This window comes from Macaca thibetana, chromosome 2 (assembly GCF_024542745.1).
Source record: "Macaca thibetana thibetana isolate TM-01 chromosome 2, ASM2454274v1, whole genome shotgun sequence".
Lineage (NCBI taxonomy): Eukaryota > Metazoa > Chordata > Mammalia > Primates > Cercopithecidae > Macaca > Macaca thibetana.
This window is the reverse complement of record NC_065579.1, coordinates 149,390,590-149,417,822: the sequence shown is the minus strand read 5'-3', so window position 1 is coordinate 149,417,822 and position 27,233 is coordinate 149,390,590. Positions and strand designations below refer to the sequence as shown.

The window sequence follows — 27,233 nt, the reverse complement described above, 5'->3', positions numbered from 1 at the left end:
CTGGCCTTCCAGACTCTTCTCCCACATCTCTAAGCATCATATTGGGCCAACTCTTCAAGCTCAGCTCAAATGGTGCTCCTTTGGGCTTTATAAGGACTCCCTAATCAGAATCTATTCCTCCCTCCTCACTGCTCTTGGCGCTAGGTCTGGCCACAGTAAGGCCTTCCCCAACTAGATTCCTTGAGGCACGAAATCCAGGTCTGCAGGTCTCTATCCCCCAGAGCTAAGCACTGCACTGGTGCACAGTAGCTAGGTTGCAAATATGGGTCACGCTGAAAAGAACCTTTCTCTTAGATCTCTCAGCCTATGGGCACATCTCGCTTCCACACTTTCAATTCGACTTGTTCACAGACTACTTTATAGCAGGAACATCTCAGATCTTATTTCCTCAAAGCATTTTAAACATTTTTGTACATCGACTTTAACAAAGTTTTTTCAAGTGGTTTCAACCCTGCAGGCACATTGCTTCTTTGTCAAAGGAGGTCACTTTGAACAGCATCTGTGAACACGCTAGTGAGCTGTGGAATTTTAAGACACAAGTCAAGTGTTCTTGGTTTCAGGAACACCCAGGATATTCAGCCTCTGCTTCTGAATCTCATCTCTGAGAAGGAGTTGGTTTGTTCCTATTAATTGTTGTCCAAGAGAAGCCAATCCCTACTCCTTTTCCCTCAACCCCTGTGGTGCCGTAGGATGGGTATTCAGCTCTCACTCCACAGCCAACTCTAGGGTTTCAGGGACAGAATTTCCCCAAGCCTCATCCTCCACCCACTTGGAGCTTAATTACAGCCCAAGCTTCCATCCACAAAAGAAGGCTCCTGCCACTCCGATGAGTCCAGTGAGGTCGCCCGTGCTTCACACAGCTTCCAAGATTCACAACTTCATAAGAAAAACATTTTTTAAAAAAACAATAAAACGAAACCTCAGGGAAGCACAAGGGACCCTTGAGAGTTCAGTCAGGACTTAAATCATTGTCAATTGCTTTATTTTGCCTGAATACAGAATTTGTTCTGGCATATTCAATCCTAAGTGCTGTACAACTTTTCTGAATGGTTTGGTGTCTTCATAGCTGGCCCTCCCCTCATTAACAAAAAAGCAATAATAGCTAAGTTAACTTTAGCTTATCCGCTGGCTGACCTCACTGATGAGTCTTAAGGAGGAGAAAACCAGCCCAGCCTGCCTTGGAACTGAGCTCAGCCAAGCTGGACCGATGTGCAGATCGGAAAGCACATCTGAGCGGAGGGCTGTACGTGCCCGGCAGGCCCGCTTTGCAGGACATAAAACACTTCATCAGGCGCATTCATCTTCAAGGGCCCAAGGGCGGCCCTGACACATGGGAATATTTGGTCACCGGGCCTGAAGGGCTTTGCTCTGGCCAGCCTGAAGGTTCAGAGGGATTTCAGGCCCAACAGATGAGTCACTGGGAAGCCTTTTCTCGCCTGTTCCTTCAGCAAGACGCGCAGGCTGAGATAATGAGTCACTTGGCTGCCTGTGGGCCTGCCTCAGTTGCCCTCTGTTGCAGGGCTAATGAGAAATGGAGCCCTGCCACATTCGCAAGTGCACACTCACACTCACACTGCTGCTGGCCCAGCCTGCTCTGAGCTGGAGCCAAGCTCAGTACTGAATCTTGCTCAAGGAAATAGTCTTAACTTTGCAAAGAACACTATGGACAAAAATACGTGTCAATGCTTTATTTACAATAATGTAAAATCGGGGGAGGGGCCGGGTGCAGTGGCTCACGCCTATAATCCCAGCACTTTGGGAGGCTGAGGCAGGTGGATCACTTGAGGTCAGGAGTTTGAGACCAACCTGGCCAAAAGTTGAAACTCCGTCTCTACTAAAACTACAAAAATTAGCCAGGTGTGATGGGGCACGCCTGTAGTCCCAGCTACTCTGGAGGCTGAGGCGAGAGGATTGCTTGAACCCGGGAGGTAGAGGTTGCAATGAGCCAAGATTGCACCACTGCAGTCCAGCCTGAGCAACAGAGCAAGACTCTATCTCAATTTTTTAAAATTTAAAAATAAACATAAAATAAAAAACATCAGAGGAGGTTCTGAATGTCTAACTATGTGAGACTGAGACATTTTAAAAGCTTATAAAGAGTTTTTAGTATGAGAGAAAACTGTCCATGTTATATGTAATACATGTTAATTCAGAAAACTGGATACCATTTATAGTATAAATACAAAAAAAAAGGTGTATTAATCTATACATGTAAGAAACAGCTAGAAGAAAACACACTGAAATACTAACTGTGACTGTTTGTATAATGCAATTACAGGCAATTCTTTCTTTTTTTTTATTTCTACAAAACATCCACATTTAAGTTAATGGGCTGAGTGCAGTGGCTCATGTCTGCAATTCCAGCACTTTGGGAGGCTGAGGCAGGAGGACTGCTTGAGCCCAGGAGTTTTAGACCAGCCTGGGCAACACAGAAAGACCCCTTCTACAAAACACACACACACACACACACACACACACACACACACTCACTCTTATCTGGGCATGGTACTAGCTACTCAAGAAGCTGGGGTGGGAGAATCACTTGAGCCCAGAAGGTAAAGGCTGTAGTCAGCTGTGACTGTGCTACTGCACTCCAGTTTGGGTGACAAAATAATTTTTTTTAATGAACATAATCTACTTGTCATCAAAAAATAATACCTTTTAGGAAAACAAACAAAACATCCCACAATTGAAAGCGTACTTTCTCCAGGAAGCTTTTCTATGTATGAAGAGCTTTTCTTTCTTTCTGTTTATACTCTATTTCCCAAAATGACTTGAGTGGCTTATGAGAAAAACATAAACAAGACAGGGAAAATAAAATAAGGACCAAAGGAAGAAAGAAACTGAGCAAAAGAGAGAGAGGGTGAGAACACCCCCACTTGTACCTGCATGACCCACAGTCTGAGGCCTTATTCAGAGAGAATTTTCTGTTTTGACCAAGCCCACTGAGGCAGGGCATTGGATCTGGTGGCCCATCCCTCACATGGGCCACTTTCCAGTGGACAAAAAGGAGCCCCCAAAGCTGGCACAGTGGACCCTGCCTCATTTCCTCTGCCCCTATCTTCCCAGGCCCTTATGACTTGCACCCCTCACCTATCACCACCCCGCCTCAGGGCCCCCAATCCTGAGCCAGTCCCCAAAGAGTCTTCCTCACTGGTCCCCATCCTGCCTGCTGGGGCCTGGGTCTCCTTCCCACACCCTGAACCTGGTGGCCCAGCCAGACCTGAGGCATGGCTGACTCTCTGTTGGGCTTATGCAGAGTGGGTGCCCAGGGGAGGAACTGATGGCTCTGACTGGCCGGTACTGGCTAGTTAAGCACGGTGTGAGGTCAGCAGGTCACACCCAGGATTAGGGCTGAGGTCCACGCCATCTGCCATGCCCTCCAACAGTGGCTCTTAATGCCTGACTTGCTGATGCCCAGACCAAAGGTTCCTAATTCTTTTAGTTGCCCCATTTGAGAGTCTGATGAAAACCATGGTCCCTGTCCCCATAGACACCACATTTTGCATATCATTTTGGGAGAGGGCAGATTTCTGAAGTCTCTCTGGAGGGCATGGACCTTAAGGTTCGAGACCTCTACTCTAGCAGCTACATCTGCACCTAAGACTGTCCCGCCAGGAGGCACCCACAACTTCCCAAGCCCTGACTGCCGCCGTGCCCTGCCTCAGAATGGACAGCAGCCCTGAGAGTGACGCAGCCAATAATGTTTTAATGCCATAATCCTTGCCAAGCAATGGCCACGACTGTGTGCACAGAGATTGTGCAGGTCACCCCAAGAACATCACAGAGCAACCTCACTTCTGAAAATAATGCCAAGCAACCAATGACTGAACCCTTCCTATGTGCCAGCCACTGAGCACCAAGACCTTACAATGTCATACTTGTACAACGACTAACTGAGGACACCGAGGATCCGGATGAAAAATCTTGTTCGAGGTCACATAGCCAGATGTGTCTGTATTTCACCCACTGCCTCTCCCGGTGGCAGAACCCAGGCCTCTTTCTCTAGGAGGTGGGTCCCCAGGCCCTGGCACTGCACCCCCTTACAGAGAGATACCTACAGCACAGGTTGCCTTTCAGCCCCAGGAAACATGCCCACAGAGATCACGGCATCTCCCCCGGCCCCATCTGTGTAGGGCAGGCAGGAGTCCTATCCTGTGCCAACTGGCATGCGACTTGCTGGAGTTTACACAGCTGGGAGGACACAGCCCGTCCTGGACCCCACATCTGAGTGAATTCAGGTCTCCATCTACCACACTGTCCCTCTGTAATCCATCCCAAAGTCATTCCCCAGGAATTTCCTTTTCTTTTCTTTCTTTCCTTTTTTTTTCTCAAAGAGACGGGGTCTTACTCTATCACCCAGGTTGGAGTGCAGTGGCACTATCGTAGCTCACCGCAACCTCAAACTCCCAGCCTCAAGCAATCCTCCCACCTTAGCCTCCCAAAGCACTGGGATTACAGGTGTGAGCCACGACGTCTGGCCTCCCCAGGGATTTCCAACACTTGTTTCTTGACCTCGGAAGAGTCTCTTTGCCTCTCTGTTGGGCTTTCATTCCTCTGCTGGTGAAACTGAGACTGTGGTCTGGGGTCCTGTCATCTGACATCTTCCAACTCTCAAAGGCGTGGGATGCCTGGGCCCTGCAGCTGCTGCATGAGAATGGATCTGGGTTTGACCTGAACATCTGTTTCTCTATCCAAGGAATAAAAATACTTTGGTTCAGTTTGAGCTGTATGCTTTTAGGAAGAACAAAAACAAAACGGGGGGCGGGTAAGAGAGAGAACAAATGACGACAAGACCCAGGCAGTAGCAGGCAGAGGGAAAGTCCTTGAAGCTCTGTCTGCAGAAAGGTTTGATCTTACCACCCGGAATTCGGGTAACTCGGGCTTCTTGTGATGTGGCCAGTGGGCTGTGGCTCTTCAGGGCCCACCATCTGCTCCCAAGGGGTGCTCGCGGGAGCCTACCCTCCTCCGCTTAGCCAAAGGCAGGCAGCGGGGGTCACTAGTGGGACCGAGAGCTGCTCCAGCAGGGTTGTTGGGGTGCCCAGCAGCCGGGCATGGGGCCCTTGGCCTGGGTAGGTGGCTGTTGGGGGGCTCTGGGTGGCACCTGTGGTACCCCCGACATTTCCCCCCCGCCACCGACGCCGCTGGGGGCTGCCGAAATTAGAAGAGGGAGTCGGGAAGTCATACCCCTCCCTGTGGGCGTCGGGTTGCACTGCTGACTAACTTAGAAAGCGAGATTTCTAAAAATGATGCTGGGGCTGCGGGCTGCGGGCTCCTGCCGCGGCGGGGGCTTCCGGCGGCGCTCTCTTCTGGGTCCCCCACCTCTGGACCAGCGACCGACGACCAGTCAGACAGCCCTTTCCTGGGAACGGACAATAGGAAAGGCTGGCGCAACCGAGAATAGCCAGCACAGAGGAAGGGCTCCGGACGGAGCAAGGAGGGTGGGGCTCGGAGGGCGCAGGAAGAGCGGCTCTGCGAGGAAAGGGAAAGGAGAGGCCGCTTCTGGGAAGGTACCCGCACGACGACGCCGGAGGGGCGTCAGGGGAAGTGGGAGGCCCCGGAGACTGCGCGAGGCTCCTCGGCAGAGGAAGTGGGCGCGGGCGCACGCGGGACCTCGCACCCGGCCTCGCGCGCAGCCTCTGGACAGCCCAGTGCGTCTCTCCACCTGCACCTCGCCAGACGCGGCCTCACGGAGACGGGGATCTGCAGCCAATCCGAAACTGCCTGGCCCAGGGGGTCCAAGGAAAGGGGAGGAAAGGGAGTGTCCACAGGCCCCATCCTGCCACTTGTCACCCACAAGAGTTCCTTCCCAAGCAGCCCCACCCTCACCCGGACACTCACTCACTCAGATACTGCCCAGCCCCAGATGGGCTAAGAGGCACAGAGATGGGCAATTAAACACAGCAGGACCGGTCTGCCTGGGCTGGGAGTGGGGTTTTTCTTCTGGGAGCTGCAAAGGGTGAAGCAGTTATAGGTTATCAGGGAGGAGCCCAGTCAAAACTGAACTCAAGAAGCATAGATGTGGGAGAAGTCCCCGCCATGCTCATCCTCCGTCGGCATGAAGCACAGGGCCCCCTTCCAGGCACAAGGACCCTGAAGATCTCTGGGTGGAGGAAGGCAAGAACAGCGGCAAAACCAGGAATCAGGACAGCTGGGTTAGGGCCCTGGTTATGCGAGGACTCACTGTGGGACTGTAAACAAGCCCTTTTCCCTTGGAGGTTTGCAACGCAAATTTTGAGTCAGCGAGATTGGCATGGGCCAGAGACCCAGCCTTCCTAATGAGCTCCCCGGTGATGCCACGCTCCTGCCTGCAGATCGCACTCTCAATAGCGGAGTACGAGATAATTTTTCAGAACCCTTCTAATTCTGAAGTCTACCCAGCCAGAAGCCCACTCTCAGGCCTCTTAGGACACACTCTCCAAATACACAGTTGGTTTCCAATGGCAGAGGTAAAATCCCAAACCAGCTTCCATAACATGCCCCCCTCTCTACCCTGACTCTGTGGTTGTTGATACGGGATGTGCTCCAGAACCGTGAAACAAGCTCCCTACCACAGTTTCGTATGTTAATAAAACCTTACTGGCCGATAATGAGAGATTATATGGAAAGACAGAGAGATGAGGAAACCTTCATGGTCTCATTCATCGGCCTATTTTAACAACTGAGGAAACCGAAGGGCAAGCTGGAGCCAATTGTTCAAAAGACATGCAGGGTCAAAAGGGGAACAGTAACCCTAATTGAGAGTACAGTTTGGAGTCCAGATAGTATCAAGTCCCAATCTGTTGGGCTCTCCCATTGAACTGGGTCATAACAATCCTGGTACAACTATTGGTGTTCAATAAAAGTGTTTTGAAATAGAACTGACTCGGGCTGTATTGCATCGGACTGTTTTGAAATTAAACTGAATTGGGCTGTATTGCTTTGTATTGATCACTGCCTGGAGATTTGGAAGAGGAAATAATAATAGGTTTCGAAGAGGTCCCCACGGAGTTCTGGGCGTGAGCCTGGAGCCTTCCTCGGACCACAGTCTCCTCTCTGGCTTCAGCCCTATTGACTTTGGTCCTCCAAAGAGAGGGTGGAGAGAGGATGTGCACAGGGTTTCCAGCCCAAGACCCCACCCAGAGAGAAAATACACAGAGGGAGGGCTGGGCATTCCAGCAATGGCCAGAAGGGAAATCTAAAGTGGGGCTGGACCTGCCCAGAGGGCCAGGGGAGTCCCACCCAGCCTGCCTAGGGAGGAGCAGCCTGGAACCCCTGCCTGGCCATGGGGAGGGCCCCCACCCTGTGGGAGGGCTGGCTGTCGGGAAGAACCCCCAGGGCTGGGCAACCCAGGGGATGAAGGGCCAGGTTGGAGGATGTCAGGGCAGCCTCCTGGCCTGGGAGGGAAGCGGTTGAAAGTGTCCCATAAAAAGAGCAGCTCCCGCCACGCCCTGTGGTCTAGGACGGCAGTCCCGGGGCTCTTTCTGAGCTAAGGATTCCTCATTTGTGAAAGGAAAGATAAGCTTTTTCTTCATGAAGAATGGTTTCTGATAACCAAGAAATTGTTCCATCTGTTAACACGGGCTCTATTTTAAATGCTTAATGAACCTTTTCTCATAATGGCCTTGAGATCAGTAAGCTGAGAGGGGATTTTTGCCTAGAGAGGCCTCCAGCCGAAAGAGCTGTCAAATGTCCAAGAATGTGAAAAGAATCTGACTTGAGGAGCCACTAGGTTCTCACCTGGGCCCCAGGAAACAAGAGGCATCTCGGGGTGAGAACAGTGCTGTCCACTTCCGCTGTGCACCATTCGTTCCAAGTGCTTTACCGTATTAACTCACGGAAGCCTCACAACTACCCTATGAGGTAGATGGATTTTTTTTTCAGGGAAGGAAACTGAGGCACAGAGAGGCAACTGGGATTCAAACATCGTGTTGCCACTGCTGCGGCGGTGCTTGTCCAAGACTGCAGGGAGTCTTGGACGAGTGCCAGGGGCTCCAGCTGGTCCAGCTGGGACCCTGCAGAGGGGTCCAGAGAGACCCCGCCCCCAGCCCAGCCCATAGAGCCCCCACTAGCCTGCCCTAGAAAGGAGCCCTAAGAAAGGAAAATCTGGCCTCCTTATCTCCTGGGGGAAAGGAATGCGCTCTCCCTCCCGCCAGGATAAGGGGCTGTTTTAACGGGAAGTCTCCACCCTGGCTGTGGGTCCCTCCCAGCCACCACTTATTCCTTCTGGCTGTCTCTGCCTCTGGCATCCCACTTCTCACGCTTCAACTCCTGACCCCCAACACCCCCAAAATAATCCTAACTCAACTCATGGCCCCCTCAAATCAGCTGCCCCTGCACAGCTCCAAGCTGGTCAAGGAGTCTGCCCTGCCCCACTGTTGCTTGGATATCCTCTCTAGGCAGGCAGCTGAGAGGGGGTGGGAGGTCAAGTGGCCCCTGCAGGGAAGGGGCAGTCAGTATCAACACACAGATACGTAAGCAGAGCCCCCCTCCTGCCAAGCACCAGGCTGAAAATATTCACATGCTCAGACCCCTTCCCCACCAAGTTCTGCAGCCATAGGCAGCTCTCCCCCACCCCAAGTCCTACCCAAGAAACAGAGCAGGGCCTCCCTTAGAATCCCATGGCTAAAGATTCGGTATCATAGAACTGTAGAAAGTTAGCATCACAGCACTCTTTAGCCTTAAATCCATTTTACTGATGGGAAAGCTAAGGCCTGAGAAAGGAGACGCCCACATCACAAAGTTAGCAGCTGCTCAGGGGAGATCAGAACCCAGTGTGGCCAAGCCCTTGTCCAATATGTCCTATGGGTCCCCATCTCTCTGCTGTTACTGGCTGGCTACTTGCCTGTTTTTTCCACTAGACTATGAGCCAGGTGGGGGCAAGCACCATGCTCTCTTATTTTCTGGGGTATCTCCAGCACCTAGCCCCAGGGGACATGCAAAAAATATAAAACATTAATATTAACAAACAATAGAAACAACCCAAATATCCATCCACAGATGAATGGATAAACAAAATGTGGTATATCGATACAATGGAATATTATTCCACCATAAGAAGGAATGAATTTCTGATGCATGCTGCAACACAGATGAACTTTGAAGACATCATGCTAAGTGAAAGAAGCCAGACGCAAAAGGACAAATGTTGTATAATTCCCTTTACAGTAGTTCCCCTTTATCCACAGGGCATCCATTCCAAAACCCTCAGTGGATGCCTGAAATGGCAGATAATACCAAACCCTGTATATACTATGTTTTTTCCTGTATATACATACCTGTGATCGAGTTTAACTTATAAATTAGGCTCAGTAAGAGACGAGCAACAATGACTAATAATAAAACACAATTATATTGTAATAAAAATTTTACGAATGTGGTCTCTCTCCCTCATCTCGAAATGTCTTTTTTATTCTTTTCTTTCTTTTTTGGCGGGATAGTGGGGACAGGGTCTTGCTCTGTCGCCCCGTCTGGAGTGCATTGGCATGATCACGGCTTACTGCAGCCTCCACCTCCCAGGGCTCAAGTGATCCTCCCACTTCAGCTTCCAGACTAGCTGAGACTACAGGCCAGCGCCACCATGCCCAGCTAATTTTTTACATTTTTTGTAGAGACAAAGTCTCAGTTTGTTGCCACAGGGGACACCTCTTCTCACCACAGGAAGGTCCTTCCTCCACGAGAAGCGAGGCGGGGAAGCTGTCCAGCAAGCCCTCTGACCACCAGTCACCAATGTAGGCAGAACTCACTGGTGCTCAGGGGTTTAGGTGGAAAGGACCATTGTGCTCAGGAGTTTGCTGACGTCTGGAATCCGTGGAGTTTTACTCAAGGGTGAGGTGTGTGAGCATTTGCAGCAAAGCTGTCAAGAAATACAAGCTGCAGCGTCTCAATATCAAGCATGCCCAACTCCCAGGGAAGACTTCTGCAAAATCAAGGGTGCTGTTGTCCTAGTCCTGTGGTCAGCACATGTTCTCAATTTCAAAACTTTCCTGGTCACCGGGACCCAAGGCCTGGGAGCAGCATTTAACCTGCGGTCCCACTAAATGACAGCTGGCCTTGAGTGAGTGTGCCTTTAACCCGGGCTGCCCTGGGCTAGTGCCATATCACCTGACCTTGCAGCTTCAGGCTGCACCCCGCTTCCCTTTGTGGGGCTGGCAGAGGCGCTCTGCTCTCGGCCTCCTGGCTCTGAGAGGAGGAAACCAGAAGTGGCCCCTTCCTGTGTCTCCGTGTGTTCTTTTGCAAGCCATTGTGTGCCTTTTCTGCAGGCGCTTATGGAGAGTGAGGTGTGTTTGTACCATCTCCCCGTCAGATTAGGAATCCTCAAGGTCAGAGACAAGTTCAAGCCTCCCTCGGGAACGCCTCCTCATCCCCAGGTGGCTGCAGTCACTGGGGTGCTGGCTGAGTCCAGTGACCATACATCCTGCCCCACATCCTGCCCGGACAGCCTGAGAAGTGCTTTGATGACTGATCAACCCAGAGAGCACGCGGGGAGAGCAAGAGGAGAAGAAAGGATGCTGCTGCTCTTGACTGAACGTGATTGAGGCGCTCCAGGAAACCACCTTGCTATGCAAAGTATAGTCCCCAACCTGCGGCATTGGAACCTTCATTTTAACAAGCTCCCCAGATCCTGAAGCACTGTCTTAGAGTATAACCCAGGGCCTCCAGGGAACTATTCTTCCAGGACAAGCAATGATAATGACAATAATTTTTTATTGAGCACCTACTTTGTGCCAGGCATGACACTAGGCCTCTTATAAACATTATCTTATTTTATGCTTTAGCAACCCAGCGAAGCAGGTGCTATTACCTGCTTTTCAGAAACAAAGAGAGCAGGTCAGAGAGGTTACCTAACTTGATCAAATCCATGCAGCAAATTACAGCTGAGGCGGAACTTGAAGCTGGAGGTCTGACTCCAAAGCCATGTCTCTGACGACTGTAGTATATGTGATGCAATTTTTCACATCAGGCCAGCAGTGACAGCCACTTGCCAACTCTCTATGGGGCCCAGAGGTTTAAAGGCAAAGGCAATCCGCAGGCAGATGTCTAGAGGCTGCCTGCCCCCTTGCCTAGTGCTGGCCTACGGTGTGGACACCTATGTGTTGGGGTTAGGTCGACCCTACGGCAGAGGCCTCGATATTTCTTCAGAACACATCCCTGAATATGAAGGTGTGTGCCTCAGTCCCCAGGGAGCACGAAGATCCAGGCAAGAGGGACATGTAAGTTGGATTGTGAGCAGGTCTGGAAGCTCTAGCACTGGCCTTGTCTGGGCCCTGGAGTGAGGGTAGCAAGGAGAAGAGTGGGGGTGGGGGGTGGGAGCCCACATGGGTCCTTTGTATATTATTTAACTTTCAAATTTGCGATTTGGGGCATCACCTCCTGCCAGCCTCAGGAGGCAGCACTCTCCTGCCAGCTCTACCTCTGGGTTACCTCCCACCCCCCACCCTCGGCCAGCACTCACAGGCTCCTCACACCACAGAGCCCACTCGCAGCCCAGGACGTCCCACCTTGTTCTCTGGGTCTGGCCGCCTTGCTCCCCACCCAAATGTGAGTGACTTGAGGGCACATCTCCCACTTTGTGCCTTATACAGACCCACCATCCTGCCTCCTACCCCAGGAGGTACCCCCAAAATGGTGAAGCCAGAAGTGCCTCCAGGTACGCTTCTACAGTCACATGACGAGTAATCTGCAAATTCCCCACAGCCGGGGGACACTGGCCACGTGCAGTGAGAGCAACACAAACCAGCAGCGGGGGGCACAGGCGGGATGTGTCAGCTCACCCCTCAGCGGTCACCCACCGCCTCCTCGGAACTCCCAGCTGCTCAGGGCTGAGGTGGGCGAGGCTCAGAAGTGTGGAAGGGCCCTCGCCAGCTGGTGATTTCATGTGTCAGGCATCCATCCCCAGAACAGAACACCCAGCCAGGGAGCGGGGCCAGCCCATCCCTCCTGCTCACAGAGTCACAGAGGGGGAGCAGACTCAGGGGTCAAAGCTGGGCAGCGCTCACTTGCACTTCCTTCTGCAACCTTTACCAGGACACAGGCCTCCTCAACCCATGGCTCCTTTCTCTGATCCCCAAGCCAAAGCCAGCAAATGAGAATAATTCAACAGAGACAGCTGGCTCGTGGGATCAGGGTAGGGGCTCAGAGCCAGGGCTCTGGGATTCTGGTCAGCCATTTTTTCTTCATCAGAATCAATCTCAGAATAAGAGGGAGGCCTAAGGCATGCTTGCTGCTGGCCAGGGGGTGATGGGGACCACTGCCCACAGAAAGCCTTCTAACAAGGGCTGGATCCAAACAATCAGGGAACAAGGATGCCTAAAGTATTCGTTTCTCACCTAACTAGAGAAATATTAAATGTGCAACTCACATAATTTGACAAACAAGAACCACCAACATAAAATAAGTGTAATACTGAAAATATTCCACAGGTGGAACAAGTCAAAGAACATGCTTTGCTTCCTATTCAGGCCATGAAGGGAGAGAAAGAGAAGAAACGGACGGCGAGGAGGGATGGGGAGATGGCAAAGTGGGGGCAGAGGGGAAAAAGAGAGACAAAAGGATTGGGGTGAAAAAACAGAGACAGACAAGCATAAAGGAAGAAAGGATGAGGCAGAAAGAAAAGAGGAGGGAGAGCAGGTGGATTTGGGGGAATGCTGGACAATTGGTCAGGCTTGGTCTGCAGAAGTTCAGAAATCCTTACCTGGACATGAGCCTTTGTTTATAATTCTTCACTGTTCTAACCCTTTAAAATGCCTCTGTTCTAATCCTTAATCTTTCTCCCTTCAGGTCAAGAATGCCTTTGAGAATCTGGCAGTACTTCTGAACCCTGTGCTGGAAAAATACACTTATTTTCATACAATTTTGCATGCAACTTCAGAGCTCAAGGACTCTATGTTAAAAATACTTATTCTAGAAGCTCCACTCTGATTGGGAGACCCATAATGGCAAAAGCAAAAACACCTCAACTGCCAGATGAAAGTAAAATGAGGGTGGGATGTGTTGCATTCAAGTCATCACATTGAGCTTTAATTATACCATTGGCTTCAGTGACAGAATTTGGGGCCTAAGCACCTTTTCCTGGTTACTACCCCAACAGTCGTATTGGAAGCAAAGCTGGCTACTCCAAGGGGTCCACTGTGTACATGGATGGTTATTTTGCAGTAAAGGGCCTGTGTTTGACCCAGGTAACAATGTGTGAGTCATATTAACCCTTTACAGATCAATAGGATTAATAAATTCCATATATGTAGTAGTTTCCAAATCTGAATATACATAAGAATTTCCAGTATGCTTATCTAAAATGTAGATTACTAGTCCAAAATTTGAGAGTATGGATCAGACTGTTTTTCTAATGAGTTTCTAGATAATTCTGATACAGGAAATTCCCACACCAAACGCTGAGACACACTGTTCTCAGAGAAAATTCCAAGTCTGAGAGGCTGAGCTTCTGGTCCCACAGGTCAGCTGATTCTCTACTCCTTGCAGTGCAGTTCTTGTACACTAGGGGGCAGGACTGAGCGCATATGCAAGGGCACCGCAAGACGAGGTTTGGACTACTGCATCAAAAAGGCTACCTTTACAGGGGAAAATAGAATGAGCAATGCAGAACATGAAAGGTATAGTGCCCGGTGAAACCTTCCCAGGGCCTTGAAGGCAGTAGTTCCCAGATCTGACTCAAAAAGCATGATAAAAAACTACCCGGAGCACTTCTTACAATCCAGATTCCCAGGCCTCAGGCTATTAGGAAACACACACACGTACACACATACACACACCCCCCAAGTTTCCTCAGGGATTCTGATACACATGCAAGTATCACAACTTGTTTGTTTATGGCTCTTCAAGCCCAAGGGTATTTTGATCACGATACCAGATCACTATTATAAAGAGGCTTCAAAAAACTAAAGTGCCCTTATAATTCTAAAGCAAAAAACAGTGAACATTACCAGGGTTTTCCTCTTCTTTTCTCTTTCTCTTCCTCCCCCTCTTTCTTTTTCATTGAGGAGACTAATTGGAGAAGGTGGGCCACATTGGAATGCCCTGAATGGGTTCCAGATGGTGAAGTCATTGGCCTCTTGGCCCAACTGTTCCTCCCTTTTCCCTGGAGTGCTATACAAATATTATCATTTTCTGACTGCGCAGTGACATGAAAATGGTTGAGAGGCTCTAGGTCAGGTGTAAAAGAAACTCATGGAAAGGGAAGAACAGCTCGGTCCAAAAGAAATTGTGGAGATACTTTCCAATTATCTGCAAGGTGGAGAATCCCAGATCAGATGCCAAGCCCAGCATGGATTGGTTTGGACTCGTCATGGTGCCTGATCCACACTGGGTTTGGCATCTGATCTGGGATTGTGAGGGGGTGGGGTGAGTCTCAAGAGAAATGCTAAAGGAGCAGCCCTGCTTCAGGCTGCTTAGCAGACTGGTGGCAACAGGGAAACCCAGGCACAGATTGCAAATCCTCTGCCCAGGGAGGATGACCCCGATAATAAGACTGTCTTACATTTATTTAGAATCTTCCTTTGCCAAGGCAATTGTATTTATAGTAGTTGCTCATTTTGAGTATAATTTTTTAAAAACATTTTGATTTTCTGAAATTTGGATGTCTTATAAGCAACACGAGGACTTAATGTAACGCTTTTTTCCACCTGAAAATTTGGTGTAACTTAAAATTGATGGTGACTTGGAATTGAGGAAATATGTTTTATTACCTCATTTAATCTCTAAATAATCTGTGAGACATATATTATTCTCTATTTTCTAGAGGAGGAAACTGATACTTAGGTGATTTCCCCAAGGTCAAGGATGGAGAAAGTGCAGAGCCGGGACTAAAATCCACGTTCCAGTATTTCTTCCCTGATAATGTATGAGCAGATTTGTTCATACAGTAGGAATTTGGGATTACAGAGTAATTGCTCCAGGAGAACTGCTCCAAAAAGTGACTGCCACCCAGAGTTACTGGGGCAGAGAAAGCAAGAAGTGACTTTCCTTTTGCTTCAAGTAGAAATTTGAGGGAAAAAAATATAAATGTATATAGGTTTATTTGGTGGCTGTTCTTTGTTTGCTTTAGGCAATAACAAAAGTCCCTTGATTACTTTAGGGACTTCAGAATGTACCGTGCTCATTCCTCATGCCACGATCACCTCTGGTACGTGTGAGTTTAAAATGGTGCTCATGGCTAGGCACAGTGGCTCACGCCTGTAATCCCAGCACTTTGGGAGGCTGAGGCAGGCAGATCACGAGGTCAGGAGATTGAGACCATCCTGGCTAACATGGTGAAACCCCATCTCTACTAAAAAATACAAAAAATTAGCCGGGCGTGGTGGTGGGCACCTGTAGTCCCAGTTACTCAGGAGGCTGAGGCAGGAGAATGGCGTAAACCCAGGAGGCGGAGCTTGCAGTGAGCCGAGATCCCGCCACTGCACTCCAGCCTGGGCGACAGAGCGAGACTCCGTCTCAAATAAATAAATAAATAAATAAAATGGTGCTCATTCGGTCATTACAGATTCAGTGCTTAAATTTGTTACTTTAGAATGTTTTTCATTTTTGAGAATCAGGATTCTAAAGTGTCATACCTTTAAAAACCTAGCATTTTGATTTCTGCAAGTCCAAGAGGATGCAAGAAGAAGTTTAACAGAAGAAACCATCTTCAAAATAATAAAACCCAAAAGTTATTCTCTACAATATCCAGTAAGTGCTTATTTTCTGGAAAACAGTTGGCAGGGGGAGGAGGAGAAGGAATCACCCCTCCCCCCAAAACTCAAAGAAAAAATAACTACTTTGGACATATTCTTTCTAATCCTTAAAAAAACACCCTTCCAGGAAGGTATCTCTTTCCATTAGACAGATGAACAAACTCAAAGGGTTTCAGTGACTTGCCCACAGCCACACAGCTAACAAGAAGCATGTGTTCTGATAGCATTAATCAGAAAAGCACATATTGCTGACATGGATTCCCTGTTTCATGAGGGGAGGGACCATCGCTATCCTATTCACCCAAAGCCTACCTCCTGTCACCCCGTTGGCTTCGATGACTACCTATGGGGTGGATGGATGGGAGGAAGAAAGAAAGGGAGGCGGAACAGGTGTGTGTGCAGCCAGGTGCTCTGTCCACCCTGCCACTCCTCTTCTTTGGAGACAGTGCTCTGACAATCTGTTCCATCAACTCCATTCTCCTGCGACTCTCATCACACTTTCACAAGCTGCTCAGATTACATTTCCTAGGACTGTGTCCATCCATCTGCCTCACTGGATGCTGATCCACTCTGCTGTGTTTTCCAGTCAGTCACTCAGCAAAGTGCAACTGAGAGCCAACTATGTGCATGGTACTTTCCAAGATGCTGGGATAAAACGGCAATAAGATGGGATTCCTGTGTTTGAGGTTCTTACAGCCTGAAAAACAATGACCTCTGCATTTCCTACTCAGCACCGCGTGCCCTCAACATCCAAGGTATGGGGATTTTCTGTAGCTGCCTATCAAACTCTCAGCTACCACCAGTGCTTCTTTCTGCTATTTCTGATGCCTTGTTTTGTTACTTTCAGAGACACCAAATGATGGCCCCAGTGGAGGGACTCTTCTCAATAGCATGTTCTTGTGCTTCTTCATTTAGGGCACATCTCCCATGCTGGGAAGTACGAGACAAATACCAGGAGTTGGGCAAGTGTCACACTAAGTTCTGCCCCTGGCTGGGCAGCCCGCTGACTTCCAAGAGATAATGAATTTTTTTGTATTTATTTATTTATATTTTTTTGAGATGGGCTCTCAGTGTCTCATCCAGGCTGGAGTGCAGTGGTGTGACCTTGGCTCACTGCAACCTCCACCTCCCAGGTTCAAGCCATTCTCCTGCCTCAGCAGGAGATGAGATGATGTGGGGCGGATGATGCAGGCATCGTGACACAGCACTTGGCTATTATCGGCCTTGAGCTCCGGACTAGCTGGGGTTACAGGCGCGCAACACCACATCCAGCTAATTTTTGTATTTTTAGTAGAGACAGTGTTTTACCATGTTGGCCAGGCTGGTCTCGAAATCCTGACCTCAGGTGATCCAGCCACCTCGGCCTCCCAAAGTGCTGGGATTGCAGGAGTGAGCCACTGTGCCCGGCCAGAGGATGAATTTTAAAATCAAGTTTTATTATGGGGAAACTGAAGACCCACAGATATTAGGGTGCTGGCCTAGGGTCCCACAGACAGTGGTAAAGAGAATACTGGCTTCAAGTCTCCCAGTGCAATACTTCAACTACCGTCCCCTTTCACTTCACTAGTTAGCAACTTCGCAAACTGCATTTTCAATGCCATGCCCTACTGGGACTTAGGTGTCCTGCTTGTTTTCTAATTCAGTCAGTGAAGAGCAGGCGGCCCCAGCGGCTGGAAACAATGTGAGCTTGATGGTTAAGGACATGAACCCTGAGGTCAGAAGCCAGGGCTCAAATTCTGGCTCCACTGCTTACCAGCTGGACAACTGCTGGGCAAGATAAGCTCTCTGAACCTCAGTTATCTCATCTTTACCATAGGGATAATAACAGCATAGGGACCCTGTGGATATCGTTAGGATATAATGAGATGTATAATGCTGAGTATAGCACCTGGCACATAGAGAATGCTCAATAAACATTAGCTATTACAGTATCCCCCCCTCCCTTATCCATCAGGGGCACATCCCACGACCCCCAGGGGATGCCTGAAACCACAGATAGTGCCTAACCCTATATATACCGTGTTTTTCCTATATATACATACCTAGGGTAAAGTTTAATTTATAAATTAGGCACAATAAGATATCAACCACAATAATTCACAATAAAACAGAACAACTCTAACAATATACTATAATAAAAGTTATGTGAACATCTGTCTCTCAAAATAGCTTACCATGCTGTATTCACCCTTCTTCTTGTGATGATGTAAGAAGATAAAATGCCTACGTGACGAGAAGAAGTGAGGCGGATGATGCAGGCATCATAGCACTTGGCTATTACTGGCCTCGAGCTCAAGTCCTCTGCTACTTGACAGTTGATCTGATAACCAAGCCAGGTACTAAGTGACTGATGGCAGTTAGTATGTACTGTGTGGCCACACTGGACAAAGCAGGGTTCACCTCTCGGGTGAGATGGTGCAAGATTTCATCATGCTACTTACTCAGAATGGTGGGCAATTTAAAACTTATGAACTGTTTGTTTCTGGAATTTTCCATTTGGTATTTTCAGACTGTGGTTGACCACGGGTAATGGAAACCATGGAAAGTGAAGCCGTGGATGGGAGGGGGCTACTGTGTTACTTTCCTTGCTCACCTCACCACCTTCAAATCTTAAATTCAAGAAATGTACAGCAATATGAATGGACCCAGGACTTTTTTCTCATCTCAATAAATTATTCCACTTAACTTTATTCTCTGCTTACAGCAGAAATATACTCAGTGTTTCAAAAAGTATTAATTTTATCCAGACCGTTTGGTAAAGAATGTCTGATAAGGACACCGTGAGATTCTGATGCAGGAATTGATTTAGACATCTGACATAATTTTCTGATGGCTTATTAGAAATCAGTTTGAAAGGACTAAGAGCTGGGTAACAGTTGATGAACCACTTTTCTTAATCAGTATTGCTTACTCTTGCAAAAAATAAAATCTCAACTTCATAACTCAATTATTTTTAATTTTTCAGAAAAGTGGCACATATTCTCAGAGAAGCAAGGGAAATTTCCCTTCACATCCCTAGACTGTATGCTCAGGGTGAAAGAGACTATTGTTTGGGCCACAGACTTGTGAGCCAGACATGATTTTCACATGCAAATGGTGGCCACATACAGAGATAATCCAGGCCCCGGGCCAGGCACAGACCCCGGCCGGCTGCCTCATCATGCTCTCACGGGGCATGTGGCTGAGCTGTAGTGCTGCGATGAGGCAGTCTGCCATCCAATGGGAGAGGCCATGTGTGGAAAAAGACTAAAAATACAAAGTACACTAGAAACCATGCAAATGAATTTAGTTCAGAGTAAGAAGGCATTTCGTCACTGAATCATGGATGGGGCTGGCCAAGGTTTACCAGAGGAAGTGAAGTGTTTGCGCTCATGCGCCAGACATGGTGCCGGCTGCTTTCTCTCCAGTATCTCTGGGCCAGGCCATCAGCGTGTGTGATCATGCATGGGTCTATGTGTGCACCCACTCACATAGCCAGTGGTGCGAGGAAAGTAAATACTTACGGCAGGATCTTGGACGTTTTTAAATTTTTTCATCAATGTTTTGGATTTTAAACTAATGAGACAAAAAATCAATCAAAGTTCTCATTGGTTAAAATACATTTTGTTTGAGTTTAACAACTGAGTGTATGTTCCCAATGGCGATGGTAGACCAAAGACAGGATGGGAGGTGGGATGAGAAGGACGGGAATGGAAACAATTAAGAGGCATGTACAAACAAACCAAGAGAACGAGATCACGAAACTGTCTCCCAAACTGCGTCTGGTCTTCATCTCTACCCCACCTCAACTGCATCAGTCCAGGCTGTGTCTTCTCTAGACTGGGCAATTGCAACCACCTCTGAAGGTCCCCAGCCTCAGTCCCTCCCCATGTGTGCCCACCCTAACCCTAGGCAGGGCTCCAAAGAGCAAATCTGATTCAACCCCTTCCCTGCTTCAAAGAAAAGCCTACTGACCTTTTGCTCAGCTTTTATGATTTCTGTATCTTTAAAACACATGCTGAATTTTAAACTTATTCCTGGTTATTTTGTTTGTTTGTTTACTTTTCTAACTAGAGAGACTAAGAAAATTCTCAAGATATGTCATCAAGCCTCTGTTTATAGTACATTCCATCTGGGACTTCTGAATGTTGCTACATTAGTTTTAACTTTTAAAATATTATATACTATGTGAGCTCAATTATGTTTTAAAAGCAAAAAGGATGGAAAAAAGCTATAAGGAAATAGCTTTTAGGCATATTTTTAAATTAAATATTTATTGTTCTTAATAAAAATAAGTTAAAATTATAATTTAGTAGGTACTATCTACTCACAAATATGAATACAAATATGGAAGGCAAGAATACCGGAAGGAAATATACCAATTATAAATACAGATGCTCCTTGACCTTCAGTGGGGCCATGTCCCGATAAACCTGTGATAAATGAAAAATAATGGCTATGATCTGAACAGAGACAAGCTACTCTTCCACTTTTCACCAAGGTCTGTGATACAAGCCGGTCCTGGAAGCCCTAGAAGCTGAGAGTTCCCTGAGCTTCCCTCCGCCTCCTTGCTTTGAAGCACCATCACCTCAGGGAACTGGGAAGAACTCTCTCTTGAACCTGAAAAGGCCTTGTACCCTTCTGGCCCTCTGTCCCCACACCCTCCTGTCCCCGCACACTCAGCTCCAGCACACCTACCTTCCTGCACTTTCTGAACTCTTACATGCACTCTGAGTCTTCACATATGCTGTTCCCATTCCTTGGGATCACCATCCCCAGTTTACTACCAGGTGAACCCTTGCGTGACCTCTGGGGTACACTCACATCACCCTCTCCTTGAAGACCTCTCTGAAACCCCAAGGTCAAGGTTCTTCCACTCTCCTCCACCTGCAACTTGCATATTTTCCTTTAAAATACTGACCCAGGAAATGGTGATTGTTTGGCTGGGGGAGAGACTGTGCCTTATTCTTGTGTGTATCCTCGATTTCTAGCTTTGGGTCTGCACACAGTGGGACTCAGGAAAAGTTTTCCAGTGAACTGGTTAGAGTGGAAGAGAGAAAGAAATCAAGGTGGGGAGGAGACAAAGAAATACAGAGATGAAGAGACAAACGAGCCAAGGAAGGACAGTGGAAATGAAGGAGTCTGGGACTGAATGTTAGTAAGACACAACTTGACGACTCACTGTGGGAAATCTTTTCAGGAATAAATACATTTTCTTGTTTCAATCTAAGGTTTCATTTCTAAGTAGACCATTTCTCTGCTTTTATTTGTTCCTAGTAAGCCCCAATGTCAAATCAGCTTTTTTTTTCTTTTCTGAGACAGTCTCACTCTGTTGCCCAGGCTACAGTGCAGTGGCGCTGTCTTGGCTCATTACAGCCCCTGCCTTCCAGGTTCAAGCAATTCTGCTGCCTCAGCCTCCCGGGTAGCTGGGATTACAGGCACCCACCACCACGCCCAGTTAATTTTTGTATTTTTAGTAGCGACGGGGTTTCACCATGTTGCCGAGGCTGGTCTCAAACTCCTGACCTCAAGTGATCCGCACACTTTGGCCTCCCAAAGTGCTCGGATTATAGGTGTGAGCCACAGTACCTGGACCCCCAGTGGGCTTTTCTAATCATAAGTGTATCCAACTACTATAAGATCCTCTTTAGACAACTTAAGCTTTTTCTTTAGATACTGTTCCCACATATTTCAAGCATGAAATCACTATTTTCCCTGGAGCGATACCTAAAACTTGCTTCTCTGCTGTTTGCACATCCTCAAAAGTCAGGGAGGAAAGCTCTTACAGTCACTTTGGAAGGGTGTCACCATGCAAATTCAGTTTCTGACTGCTGTGATTAAGTATCAGCCCATAAGGTAACACCTACTGAAAATAACAAGTAGCCTCAAATATTTATTATGACACTAAGTCAGAAATCATATTGCAGCAACCCACCAAGAGAAAATACTTTCTTCATATCTCTTCCATGATATCATCCCAAATGACTTCAAAAAGACTCAGAAATCTGTTTACAAAGCACTATTCAGATTTCCACAAACGGTCCCTAGAATCAGGGGTAGAATCCGCAGTGATCACAGTCCTGAATCTAGGACTGTAAAGTTTGCCAGAGCGAGATAGACAATGATGTGTCACGAAGAGATGTACTACTAAACCTTTCTAAATGAAAAATAATACTTTTTGGAGGGAAAATAATAAAATTATCTAATTAAAAAAATTTTAAGTATGGTTAGTTTGTCATTGAAAAATATTAATACCAGACTTATCAGTTAAGATGGCAGACTGAATACATGAACCTAATTTTGTTCCCTCCCCACATCCACCAATGTATATCAAAGAACTTTTTTTTAGAGGTGGGGTCTCACCATGTTGCCCAGGCTAGTCTCAAACTCCTGGACTCAAGCAACCCTCCCGCCTTGGTCTCCCAAAGTGCTGGGATTAGAGGCACGAGTCATTGCACCCATCAAAGACATTTTTTAAAGGATATAAATCCATAAGAATGGGGAAGACAGGAGAACACAGCAACAAAATTTTGGAAGTTAAAAAGTAGATGGTCCAGTGGTACAGATATCAGACCCAAGAAAATGGAATGTCAAGTCAGCAGAGGGAAAATCTGAGAACCAATCTGATTTAGCCCTCCAAATTCTCAGAGGTCTCAGGAGCTGACAGCACCAGGTATTTCTGGATGTGGGTGTGAGAGATGGAGGCCTTGGCCTCCCAAAGTGCTGGGATTACAGGCGTGAGCCACTGGCCCCCAGGCAGTGTTCTGGTTTGACCAACTCCCGAGGGCTAGAGCTAGGCAATGAGGAGGTTAGAAGCAAAATACAGAGCAGCTTGCTCTCCCAAGCACTCCCTTCAGTCATCTAGAACCCCAGGCCTATAACGGCCCCTCCAGCTGCCCAGACACATGCCCTTTCCTGGGACTCAGATTTGACTCTATGAACAGAAAGTAGGTAAATAAATAACCAAAAGTCTAAGAGTGACTGCTGTGGAGATGCAACTGGAGAGAAGCAATAGTACTGGTAATGTTCTCTTTCTCTCCTTTACTTCCTTCCTTTCTCTCTCTCTCTCTCTTTCTCTCTCTCTCTTTCTCTCTTTCTTTTTTGCTTTCTTTCTTAGGGTCAGGGTTCTCGCTCTGTTACCCGGGCTGGAGTACACAGCTCACTGTGACCTCAAACTCTTGGGCTCAAGTGATTCCTCCTGCCTCAGCCTTCTGAGTAGCTGAGACAACAGGTGTGCATCACCATGCCCAGCTAATTTTTAAAAAGTTTTCTAGAGATGAAGTCTCACTGTATTGCCTAGGCTGGTCTCAAACTCCGGGGCTCAAGTGATCCTCCTACCCTGGCCTCCCAAACTGCTGGGATTACAGGGGTGAGCCACTGCACCCAGTGTGACTTGATTCTCAACTCTACCTATGGTAGGTGAGGTACTCACCTCTCACCACCTCCGCTTCCCCACTGTAAAATGGGAATCATAGTATCTACTTCTTTTGTAAGAGTTAAATGAATTAATACATATAAAGTACAAAAAACCAGTGCCTGGCATATAGTAATGCTCAGTAAAGGTTAGCTACCACTGTTCTCACTATTACAGATAAGTAGCGTCTGACTACACATGATAACCATCTGCAAGTGAAGTTCTTTCCATCCAAAGGTCCACAAGTCCTGGGCCTTGCTGAGGGGGTCTTTCTCCTCATGGCTTCCTGGTGTCCACAGCCTTTGCCATCTCTCAATCAGCCACTGGTTGCAGATGCGAGTTTAGATGAAGCAGGTGACACTTGTAACACCTTAAGTCTTTTCACGCTCAGGATTAAGACATGGATCCCTGAAAGTGGCCAACTTAGCCTGCTGGTGGCCTGTCAGACTGCAGAGCTGCCTCCTCCACCAGCCAGTGCCACAAGGGGCCTCTTCGCAGCAGAGTCAATACACAGAAGTGAGTGATGACTTATCATAAACACAGGTGGTCACATGGGACTCGGAGGGAGCTGCACAGGGGCACAGGGCAGAGAGCACTGGGTGGGGAACTGGGAGAACTGGGTTCTAACAGTGGCTGTGTGTGACCCAGCGAAGGTCACTCATCCAGATTCCACATGCCCGGGTTCTGGCACTCGTAAGTGGTTTGTTGGTTTGCCTTTAAATACCATGTAATTAATGCAGGGAGAGAGGGAGGTCAGTTACAGGGCAGTGAGTCTACTGAAAAACGCAGTCCATCATCCCAAACCGACTTCAAAGCCAGTGCTGACCTGCTTGAGCTTCCCATCCCCTTGTCTCGGCAGGGCTCGTAACAATGTTATCACTTTTTAAAGCATATGCCTAAACTAGTTCCTATTCTAGACAATTGGCAGGTGCCCAGTTAATAGATTATTCCACCAGACAGTTGAATGCATTGGCCATTGATCAAAAATGAGGTCACTGCAATCCTATGTGCTATAACTGGAAAAGCCTGATGAGAAACAACTGTATCTTTTTTAACAAATAGAAATCCATACTCCCATTTCCCTGAATTTGTCTTGCCTGATGCATAGTTCAGAAGCAAAGGAGGATTTTGTTTAAGGTCAAGTCGGTCTTGCTTTTCGGCCCCATATGTTGGGTTGTGTGAGTGTCCACGTATGTTTCACATCAGCAAATCCCCAACCGGATTCCAACTGACCTGCAGGAATGTCTGGCCAACACGGCCAGATCCCTGGTCTTTCTCTCAAACCTGCACAGTCAGAAAGAACAGGTCAGGAGACTCTTCGTCCCAGCTATCTGGATCCTTGTTTACATTTTACTCACTTATATCTGCGCTGTGGACACAGGTAATATGAAGCACATGTACTTTTCTCAAAAAAGAAAAAAGAAATCTGGAAACACAGAGCTGTTATCACCAGAGGCTGCAACGTCTTCCCAGCACATGGGCATTCGCAGACAAAGCTATCCCCGCCGACCTGCTGTGGGAAAGACCCGCACTCCGATTTTACCACTGACCCAGCCGCACTCTTTTGTCCGGTATATAACGCCTCCCTAAGCATCTCCTTTCCTTGCAAACAAAAAAACCCTGGAGGAAAACTTTCAAAGCCACAGTTTCTTCTCAGTTGCAACCCTTCCTTCCTTCCTTCTTCCCAAGAAGGTCTGACTGGGCTTGCAAGCTGGCCCCACCCTGGGCTGGGCCTCCACACAGGCATTGTGCGATCCTCTGCCATTCTGTGCAGACAGAATACCTGCAAACTGCTGCCAACACAGGAAGGTCGGCGCCTCTCTGGAGGGAGGCCTGGGGAGTATCCATGGCCCAGGCGACTGCAGATAAGCAGCTAAGGGGCTAGGGTTCTCCACACCTCCATGTGGGTTTCAGAGACTTTCTCTTGTACTTCTTTTACTGGTTTTGATTCATCCTTCATTCATTCACTTAGCAAACCTATTGAGCTCCTGCCCACAGCAAGCCCCGTGCTGGTGTTCAGGGACACAGAGTTGACTGAGATAAATTCCTGTCCTCAAGGCTCTCATGTTGCTGAGACAGGCCACTCGGGGAGCAACCCTGACACCTGGGACTCCTGGTATGTTCTCTTCTCTCCTTTACTTCCTTCCTTCCTCTCTCTCTCTCTCTCTCTCTCTCTCTCTCTCTCTCCCCCCCCCCCCCCCACTTCTCTCTTTCTTTCTTTTTTGCTTTCTTTCTTAGGGTCAGGGTTCTCGCTCTGTTACCCGGGCTGGAGTACACAGCTCACTGTGACCTCAAACTCTTGGGCTCAAGTGATTCCTCCTGCCTCAGCCTTCTGAGTAGCTGAGACAACAGGTGTGCATCACCATGCCCAGCTAATTTTTAAAAAGTTTTCTAGAGATGAAGTCTCACTGTATTGCCTAGGCTGGTCTCAAACTCCGGGGCTCAAGTGATCCTCCTACCCTGGCCTCCCAAACTGCTGGGATTACAGGGGTGAGCCACTGCACCCAGTGTGACTTGATTCTCAACTCTACCTATGGTAGGTGAGGTACTCACCTCTCACCACCTCCGCTTCCCCACTGTAAAATGGGAATCATAGTATCTACTTCTTTTGTAAGAGTTAAATGAATTAATACATATAAAGTACAAAAAACCTGTGCCTGGCATATAGTAATGCTCAGTAAAGGTTAGCTACCACTGTCCTCACTATTACAGATAAGTAGCGTCTGACTACACATGATAACGATCTGCAAGTGAAGTTCTTTCCATCCAAAAGTCCACAAGTCCTGGGCCTTGCTGAGGGGGTCTTTCTCCTCATGGCTTCCTGGTGTCCACAGCCTGGAACCCCCAGTGAAACCACCTTTCTACAATCCCAGTATCGATCCCACCAGCAGCGTCCCTTAGATCACGTCACCAGAGACAAAGCCAACAGAGGGTGAAAGCAACAGGAGCACGGTGTGGATCCACCAGCCCAACCTTACCTCCTGGGTTTCATCCCTCCCTTAGCACCAGCAAGGACTTCCAGATTCAGATTGTTTTGGGTCTTAAGAACTTTCTTGCCACAGCCAAGTGGCAGGCGGGACATGGTGACTGGCCTATGTTGCGCTTGGACCAAGTGAATGAGTAAACTTTACAAGACTAAACCATCAATGCTACCCACTCTGGATCCTCCAAACACCTGCTCATTATCGGCATCTGCAATACAAGAAGAACCTACCTAGGTAGTAAATAACATACACATAATGGTGATTCACAAAGAGGAATGAGGGCAGTAAGAGGAAGCATCCCAGGCCTGGCCAGAAACCCCCACCCAGTAGCTCATCCCAAGGGTCCAGCCAGGAATAGAGGCAGAGGGAAAGAGATCAGAACCAGAAAAAGAGGAAGAGGAAAAAGAGTCAGAAAGGGATGGGGAGAAAGAAAAAGGAAAAAAAAAACAAAACCAGAGAAGCCTAATAAAGGTTTGCAATGGTACTTGGGGCTGGGCACATTGGCTCATGCCTATAATCCCAGCCCTTTGGGAGGCCAAGACAGGGGGATTGTTTGAGCCCAGGAGTTCGAGACCAGTCTGGGCAATATGGCGAAACCCCATCTCTACAAAAGACACAAAAATTAGCTGGGCATGGTGGTGCACAACTGTAGTCCCAGCTACTCAGGAGGCTGAGAAGTGGGAGAATCGCTTAAGGGGAACTCGAGGCTGCAGTGGGTCAAGATCACACCACTGCACTCTAGCCTGGGTGACAGAGTGAGACCCTGTCTCAGAAATTTAAAAAAAAAAGAAAAAAAAAGAAAGAAAAGAAAAAAGAAATGCTACTTGGTGCTTCCCATCTCTTTCATTGTGGCCACAAATTCCAGCAGGTCTGCTGCCTCTTTAGGGGCCCTGTGATCCCTTTGTACTTCTGATTAACACAACCTTCCAAGGAATCATCCAAAAAAGGGGCAGAAATTCTCCGTGATGCTGGGGTCAGACTGCCTGAGACCAAGGATGCAGAGGGCTGGGGCCGAGCGGCTGGGCTCCCAAGCTGGCCTTACCCTGTGTGCTCCAGGAGGAGGTGCTGCTGAGGCCCGGTGGGCTGAACTAGGAGCGCCCCTGCCCGGCCGGACACCATTCCCTGCCTGACTTGGGACTTGAGTTTGGTCCTGAACTGAGCGTGTCTATGGCCTCTCTTCCTGGTGGCACT

At 48.1% G+C, this 27,233-nt stretch overlaps 1 protein-coding gene across 1 annotated transcript in view; it reads right to left on the bottom strand.

The window, feature by feature from the left end:
- SLC12A8 (solute carrier family 12 member 8) overlaps positions 1–27,233 on the bottom strand; it is a 130,914-nt gene that overhangs the window by 60,498 nt on the left and 43,183 nt on the right.